Raw genomic sequence first — 8,978 nt, 5'->3', positions numbered from 1 at the left:
GGAGGCTGGAAGCTTTAGAAAATCTTTCCTGACGTCATTGATGAGCAGTGAGAAGAGCAATTAAAGGCTTTAAAGAACCCAGGACATGATCCAAAATGTTATCTTGTGAGCAGGAAATTCTACTAGTGCTCTTGGTAAGCATCCTCCTTGCATGAGGCCTGAACAGGTCAGCTTCAGGGGGCTCAAGGCATCAGCACATCCTATTGAATCCCAATGCTCTCCCCAGGAACAGAGATACATTGCCCATTGCTACGTGCTTAGAATGGGGTTGGACCAGCTTTCCCTTGGAATCTCAGACCTGCAACCAACACACAAAGAGAAAAAAAAAGTAAAAAGGAAGGGAAGGGAAGGGAAGGGAAGGGAAGGGAAGGGAAGGGAAGGGAAGGGAAGGGAAGGGAAGGGAAGGGAAGGGAAGGGAAGGGAAGGGAAGGGAAGGGAAGGGAAGGGAAGGGAAGGGAAGGGAAGGGAAGGGAAGGGAAGGGAAGGGAAGGGAAGGGAAGGGAAGGGAAGGGAAGGGAAGGGAAGGGAAGGGAAGGGAAGGGAAGGGAAGGGAAGGGAAGGGAACTTCTATCTCACAGCTACTCTGCAGAAAAAATTAGCTGGGATGGAGGTGGACTGTTAACTTTGGCAGCTGATTTGCACCTACAGGGACTAGCCTGGTACCAACAAACACCATGGCTACAGATTGGGCTTGAGGAAACTGTTGGATACTCCAAATGGACCAATACTGATCAAAATCAAACACACATAAAAATATCACTAAATATAGCAACACTTGACCCCTCCCCACAGGCCTGGGTGTCAGGAACCAAAGAAGGAAACCAGGATGTCTCCAACATCAGCTGCCTCTGGCTGTTAGCAGAGGACAAGAGTGAGTGACCAAGTTCTCTGGCTTGAAGCCTTTACACCACTGAGGGTCCAACCTCCTGCAAGGAGAACTGAGGCTTCAAAAGCCCAGTTCCTAGCAGACCCCAAGATACAGTGAGACCAGTAAGAACTTTTAACATGGAATTTTATACCAAGAAATGCAGAGTTTCCTTCGACTCTTTAAGTTTACTTCTGCAGAGTCGTGTGTAGCTCAGAAAGGGAAAAAATGCATGGCAGGCCTGAGTGCTGCCTGAGCACTCAGAATAGAAAGAGGCAGAGCTTCTTGTAGGCACCGCAGCCCTGGAATTGTTTGCCTTACTTAAAAAAAAAAAAAAAAAAAAAAAAAAAAAAAAAAAAAAGTGATCCTAACTTGTTTTAACCCTGAGATCCCCATCATTTTCCACAGTGCACATCAGACCAGTCACAGGGAGCTGAGGCTGAGGGCTTGGCATTGCAGATGGAATTGTCCCCAGCTCAAGAAAAGTCTATCTCTATGGGCAACAGAAAACAGGCAGGGCCCTTTGTCTAGGGGGAACAGGATTATCTGTATTGGCTTTCCAAAGATGCAAGCAAGGACCAGAGCCAGGTACCAGCATCACTTCTGAAAAATCCACCTTTTAAGAATTGAGAAAAGTTTCATTGTTATTTGCTGCTTTTGTCTTGGCCCTGTTATGTCAAGTGTGGCAGGGTCAGAGAGGAGGGGCAAAGTTTTGTTAAGGATTTAAGTTAAGTTTCCCTGGATCTCAGGGAAACTTTATTTCCCTCATGTTGCTCATACTATGGGACTTCAAAATGCACCAGAATCTTGGCCACTAAGCATCAGCCTTCCAACAGTTAATGCAAAACACACTGTAGCACCATTAAGTAATTCTTTCTCACATGATGCAGCTGCAATTTGTCCTTCATTGTCACTAAAACCAAAAGAAGCTGGGAGTAAACTGTTCTAGGGCAGAGCTAAGTGACCAACAATTCTGCTACTATGTTGGCCCTGAATTTTTTTTTCAGAGATTGATACAGGCTGAGATATTTGCATTTGCTCTCTGACTCTCACATGATCAGTGTTCCACTCCCTGAATTTTCATCACAAGAGGTTTATTAGCAGATAAGTTATCTAAGCAGCCACGTTACCATGTTGTTCGCTGAAGAGTTGCATGTGCACTGCAACAAATCACTGGCACAGCCAAAATACAGAAAGCGTCGCTCCAGGCAGCAGGAGCAGCAGAGGTAACAGCCTGGCTTTGCACTATCAGCTCTCCTTCCAGTCACTTCCAGCACCTTGGGTGACCTTGCTGACATTTCAAGCAACACAGGCCATTTATCTGAGCACTGTGTAAGCCAAATGTAATCCCACATATGATAAACTGAGCTACAGCTGCCTGAGTGAGAGCTGTGTGTTTGCAGGTTGTCCTTTTTCTAGGAAAATATTTCCTGTCCCCTTTTTAATAGGGGCAAAACTGGTAAGCTGGGCAGAACCGAGGTAAGTGCAGTCAATCTGAACACAGCCAGACAAATGATTGGCCATGTGGTTTATGCTGAATTAATAACCTGGTCCTCTATTGATTTCATGGTTGTAGCTCCACTGGTTCCACTGCCCTCTGCCTGTTCATGTGAACTTTCTTTTTGGCCCACTCAAAACCCCTTTGTTGAAAGGATGCAGCAGCACATCTCTCTATCACCACTGCACCTGCCCCCTGCCCTGTTCCCAGCCTCATCCTGAGCACAAGTCTGCTGATGCCAAGGATCTTTGCACACTGCAGAAGCCTGTTGGCATTCAAGTCTTTCTTTTAAATTAAGAAATCAAGAGGAAGTACAATCATCAGAGAAATTATGCTGCCCATCTTTGGAAGGTGAAGGTACAAGAAAAATGCTGTTTGTGAAAAAAATAGCCCTTAGCTGAAAGAGGGTCAGGCTCTTATTCCTCAGTCAGAGAAAACCCAGCTTAGTTATTAAAGTCACAATCATCTTTCTTTACTTCTGATTTTTTTGTCCAATATATGCACAAGCTCCTGGCCCCTGCTCTTATCTGACATTTACTGAAAGACCTTTCTTAGACCTGGCTGTTCTGTACCGTGCTGCCAACCATCTCCTACCTTCACCAGCTGCATGGGAGCTGATTTAATTGCTCTTTAAAAAACCATCTTCCCCTAGACATTTCTTCTTGTAATTACCCAAGCCTTTGTTTCCCTTTCACTGTCTGATAAGTTCTATTTATATCCACAGCTGCTGAAGTATCTTCTTCCCAATAGCAGGTGAAGAAGATTCCTATCACAGCACATGCTCTAAAAATCCCAGTCTGTTTTCTTGAGTAATTTGATGCTACCTGTCTTTTGCCTTCTGGAAACTGCCTCTCTGTATTTTAGTGGCACATACAAAATGACAGGAATGTCCCTGGGAGGGGGGGGAAGCAATGAAAATTAAAGGAAAGCTCCAGGACAATACAACAAAGGTGATTGTAGAGCTGAAAATGGTGGTCCCATCTCCTCTCATCTACAATGAAACACTGAGGTTTCTCCAGGTATGTGGAGGAACCAGACAGATATCCTCCTTTTCCTTGTGGGATTAGTTTTTCAGATTGTCCATCTCCTTAAACCTGTACTGGTACGAGAGGAAAAGTGGAAGCAGCAAGGGAAGAAGATGGTGGAAGAAAACAGCTATCCCATACATCCTGGGGTATTTATTTTGATGGAGTTACAAATCTCTCCCATACTTAGAGGAGACACATGTAACCATACACCAGTGATTAAATTAAAGTCCATCCTAGACAAATCGAGAACTACACTACAGAACTGGCTGAGAAGGGAGCCATACATGAGGTCAGTTGCTCCTGGCCTTGTAGCCTGTGTTGCAAACCTTATGCAATGCTGCAAACCACACTCAGACTATGCTGAAAGCCTCACCCAGACCCATTCCACACAGCTACACCCAGGCAAACATTCCCAGGGTCAGCAACACCTGTGCTGCAAAGACCAGAGTTGGATTTTCAGCTGTGGTATCAAGAAAATCAAACCGCATTACACCTGGAGATGTTGAGCTCTGCCATTTGTTTGTCCTACCACAGGGCAGAATTCACATCTGAATTCAAATGGGCTTGGATCCCTTTTGTGTCTGTCAGTCTTCAAACCAATTGTGGTTAAATTTAAAGCTTCTGTTAAAACTGACCCTCATATTAGCAATTTCACTGTAATTATGGAGAAGCCTTTCCATTTAACCCTACACAACAGTCCCTTCAGGCTCTGCTGTGTGACCAGTGATTAAAATTAAAAAGTCCATCCTAGACAAATGAAGAACAACACTACAGAACTGGCTGAGAAAGGAGCTCAAGTACAGCACTCTGTATCTTAAGGGCTGGTTTCTGCCACTTGTGAATTTGCAGACCAAAGCACAGAGGCTCTGGTAAGAGCATGGAACCTATCCTCTGCAGCTGTGCGCCAGGCAGCACAAGTGATACACGTTAGTCCATCGGTACCTCGATACCCAAGGGAGCCATTGCAGGATTCATCCTTCAGAATCTCTGCAAATTGCCTGGGCATACAAAAGGGTGAACCAGTGTGCTGAGATCAGACCTCAGTCTTTAGAAGTTTTGCAATTGCTCCTTGTACCACAGGAGGAATGAGCCCACTGTGGGTCCATCTGGAGAGAGGTCAACGAGCTGCACCCCAGCAAATTGCTGATGGTGTCTGCTGGCTCCAGCCTTATCAGGTGCACTGCAGGCACCAATGTGCTGCACAAACTAATTTTGATTTAAGTCCCAGCACCTTGTGCTCAAGTTCAATGTCCTGGGCTCTCATGTGAGACTGACAAGATGTATCACAGTTCTGGGAGCTCTCTTAACTCTCCAGTGCCAAATACTTTAAAGGGATGTTGATGCTAAAAGGATGCTCTGAGTTATTTGCACCAGAGGCAGCTGGATTGAGCCACTGTAACATCCATGGGGACAACTCCCCAAATAAACATAAAAAGTGCAAGTAATGATGTGTCTCATGAAAACAAAAAGCAGGCACTGCTGTGATCCCGAGCTCCATGCCATGAAGAGAGGCAATAATTCCATATTTAAAAAGTTACAAGGTTATCCAAGGAGAGGAAAGGGTAGGAAGTCAAAACAGGGTCATGAGAAACAGAGAAGAATCTTCCTGTTAGAAATTAAGGAAAAGTCTTCAGAGCGAGCCGAGCCATTGGGAGCAGACCAACCCCTGGAAAGATCTGAAATGGCACAGTGAGAGCGTTGATAGACTACAATATGACCACATGTGTCTGGACTCTGAGGGCAAAAATGCCAGATTTGTGCAAACACCTCTGCCAGGACACATTTATTGTGGTTTCTACCTACTGTGCCATGCCAGCATGCCAGTCCCTGTGTGTCACTGAGAACAGAGAGCCACTGTGACACTGTGTCCTGGGAATGCTGTACACATGTGTGCACTGGGGATGAGGGAATGTCTAGAGATACATTATGTGTCATTGGAACCTAATAACCTCTACTCACAAAAGTCATTCTGATTTTGGACCTCTCTGCCCTGGACAGCCAAGTCTAGCACACATTAAGATGTCTGGAGAAGCTTCCAGGTAAAAAGCACAGTCCTTGTCTGGGTCCCTCCTGGGAACAGAGGGGCCCGGATCCAGCAGCCACAACCCTCAGTAAGCACCATGGAGCCAGCAGGAGGGACAGCCCTTCCTCTGCACCAGGGACACAGCAGCAAAGGCCCCTCCATGCCACAAGGACAAGGACAAGGCAAGCAAATGCCCTTTGCCTTGCTCAGGATCTGTTGCCTCCCTTGGTGCCCTCCCAGGGCCTTTATCCATGAATACTTTGTAAACAGAGGTGTGTTGGCTGCAGCTGGTTCCCGACTGGGCTGGTTGGAGCTGCCTTGGCAGGGCAGAGGGTGAAGCATCCGCCCTTCATGTGCTGCAAGACTGGCGCTGGAGGCACGGCGCCAACACAGCCATGCCGCGGCATTGGAGGCTCTCTGCTGTTCTCAGAAAATGTCCACATTCCCCGGCGGGTTGCCAGGGATCCCTGTCTGTCCCTGAAGCCCCATCCACATCATCTGTGGGCACACAGGGGCTCCCACCACAAGGTGCTCTGAGCTCCCCTGGGCAAGTGCTGACCTTCACCCACCCCATGCATGCCCTTCCTCCTCAAAGCATCCCCTCCAGTTTTCACCAAACCTGACCCCATTCCTAGGGGCATCCCCAAAGGTGACACACATGGTGAAGACCTCTGGCTGTGCCCAGCCCATGAGGATTGAGTCCCCCCTGCAGCAGCTCAGTGCTGGGTATGAGAAATCCTGTCTGCCCCATCCCCTCCCAGGACAGATTTGCATATTGGGTCAGGCAAGTGTTTCCAGCCACTTGATTTCCAGGGGATAGTATTATTCATGAAGCTATTTGCAGTCCCCAAATCCTTAGCTGCTGTTTGTTGCTTTCTTTCTCACCCCCTCTTCCCTGTTTTTTACTCCCCCCTTGGCTGTTGGTCTGTTAAAAAAAAAGTTTCCCTTGGCTGCACTTTCAGTAGGACATTCCAAAGTCAGGCTATGTGTATTAAATGAGGATAGATGCCAGGTTCCTTTTCACTACATCCCAAACTACTAGAATAGCACCGAAAGCTGTAAATTAGGTCAGCTTTGCACAACAGCTTCCTGAGCCTTTTCTGGGAGCGACGCTGCACAGCCTTCGGGCGACTATCGCTTTAAGCAGATCTGGTGCAGCTTGTCTTGGGGGACTGGTGTGGTGCAGTGGCAGCTCTCCCAGGGCTGTCCCCTCCTCTATATAGACACAATTTGCGACCCAGAACTGCCCCTCTGAGGGTGCGCAGTCAAGGGGAGGCACAGGAGCCCCACAGCACCCAAGGCTGCAGCCTGATATGGGGGTGAATATGGGGCAGGAGCCCAGCCCGCACAGAGGACAGGGTGGGTACAGGCAAGATGGGCAGCAGCAGCTCCTGGATGAACAGCAGCAGGCTGAGCAGCAATGCTGAGGTCTGAGATTGACTGGGGGAGCTTCCCATCAAGTCCTGCGTGGCTTCCAGCACGTCACTGAAAAGCCTTCTTTTTGGATATCAAAAACTTCTTTTTGGATACAGCCAGTGAGCCAGGAGGATTCCTGGTGCTAAAATGGTGCACCCTGCATCTCTGGACAGAGGGACTGAGAGGCAGCCATCCACATGAGCTCTTTTGCCACCTTGGTAACCATTCACAACGTGCAGCCAGTTCCCTGTTCCCTGTCATGGATGATTAGCTCCCATATTTTGAAAACCTGGAAGCAAGTAAGTGGGAATGTGGCAGGGGATATTTTGAGAGAAATTCCTGTGGAAGAGAATTTATGATCTCATATGATTTTTTCTGACTTTGCAGAGAACTCGCTGGTGCAACACTGAGAAGAGTTACCAACAGAGCAGAAATATGGGCTCCTTTCCCAGAACACTCACCTGGCCCTGCAACTCACAGCTCAGGGACATTCTCATTTAGGGGTCATGTCTGTGTGTTCAGTAGCCCTGGGCATATTTGCCTTCAGTGAGTTTGTCTAATTGCTTCTTGAGCTTGTGTAACCTTAGGGTGACAAGTCCCACCCTTCACATTTGTGTTTGGGCAATGTGCAGGCTGTCTCCTCTCTGCTCACTTGGATTTTGGAGTCCTGCCCCATCCCATGTGGCACCTCTGGGCCAGAGACAGGTATGCTGGGAGGAGAGAAAGAAAGAGGAATAGGTCCAAGTCCTCAGCCATTAATGGGAACACAGGAGCACTAGGAATGTAATTAGTGTCTTGGCATAGTGCTTGGGAAAGCCAGAGAGGCACGTCAGAGAAGGGAGGAGAAAGGGATCAGGGGATAAGTCAGGGAACAGAGATCACAAAAACAAAAAGCAAAGCACAGGGCCAACATTGTGAGGCCCTTGAAGGCTTGGGCAGTTCCACCATGCCTCTTCTGGTGGCTTCAGGGACCTGTGGGACCTCTGGGGATGAAGGAGACAAAGCCTATGGTGTGAAAGGATTCTTCAAGGACCTGCAATCCTTTCCAAACTCCTTCTACCCTGACTGCCAGTTCAGTGGTTTCCACGGAAATGTCAGCAGCAGGACAGCAAGCAGAGGTCCCTGTGTCCTGGGTGGGATGGGCAGGACCAGCAAGAGCAGTCTCACTCTCTTGTATATATTACAAGTTTAAACAAGTACACTGATACAGATTAGATAGGAAAACCTTCTCACTGTCCTGACACTAGCAGGAGGCACTGTGAAGGTTCACACATGGTGTCCCCTTGAGACCTTTGCAAGCCAGAGAATGGCAAGAGGAGATGGAAAGGGGAACAGAGAGCTCCTTACTACCTTCAGCTGAGCTCCCCGTGGCAACATGGTCCAAAACTATGAGAAAACAACCAGTTTCTTCCCTAAATTGCAGCAGCAGACCTTCAGCAAAGCTTTGACTTGGTTTAAATTGCCAGAGCGAGCTACAACTCGTTCACCAGGGCCACCTGTCCCTGCTCCCTCCCAGACGGTGGTCTGTCATCCCACAGCACAGCCACTGCCTCCCGGGACGAGCACAGGGCACTGCAAACAGGGAGGAGAAAAGGTTTGGAGTTCACTGCTGAGTGTTTATTTGCAAGATGCTGTTGTGTTTGGATAGAGTTCCAGGCAGGATGTGTCTGCAGTAAACACAGGAAAAGGGCTGACGCTGGAGTCCAGTGGAAAGGCTGGCAGTAGTCTCAAGTTTAATTAAAATGGCCCCTCTTGGGGTAGCATGTGACTCCTGAATGATGGCTGATACAGGCAGGCCAGCTGCCAAGGACTCATTTCTCTGGGTGCTCTGGAGGTGCCTTGGCCTTTTGAGTTTTCTTTCTAGGAATGGCCCAAAGAGACACCAGATATAAACACACATGCATTCAAACACTGAAACATCTGATAATGTTCTTCAACCTCAAAACCAATTGTGTGTCTGATACAGAAACAAAGCCTGAGTTGTGCAGAGAGAGTTGTGTACAAGCCTCTCTCGACTGAAATCATTCTTCCTGGACAGGGAGTAAGAGGGATGTTAAAGGAGCTCCAGGCTGCTGGGTCAGGCCCTGTAATGTCTCGGTTTCCATGCTCAAAATGGCTGAAGGACGGTGCATGGATTTTCCATAGAGC

Source organism: Anomalospiza imberbis, chromosome 6 (genome assembly GCF_031753505.1).
Source record: "Anomalospiza imberbis isolate Cuckoo-Finch-1a 21T00152 chromosome 6, ASM3175350v1, whole genome shotgun sequence".
Taxonomy (NCBI): Eukaryota; Metazoa; Chordata; class Aves; order Passeriformes; family Viduidae; genus Anomalospiza; species Anomalospiza imberbis.
Note: the sequence above shows the minus strand (reverse complement) of the source record.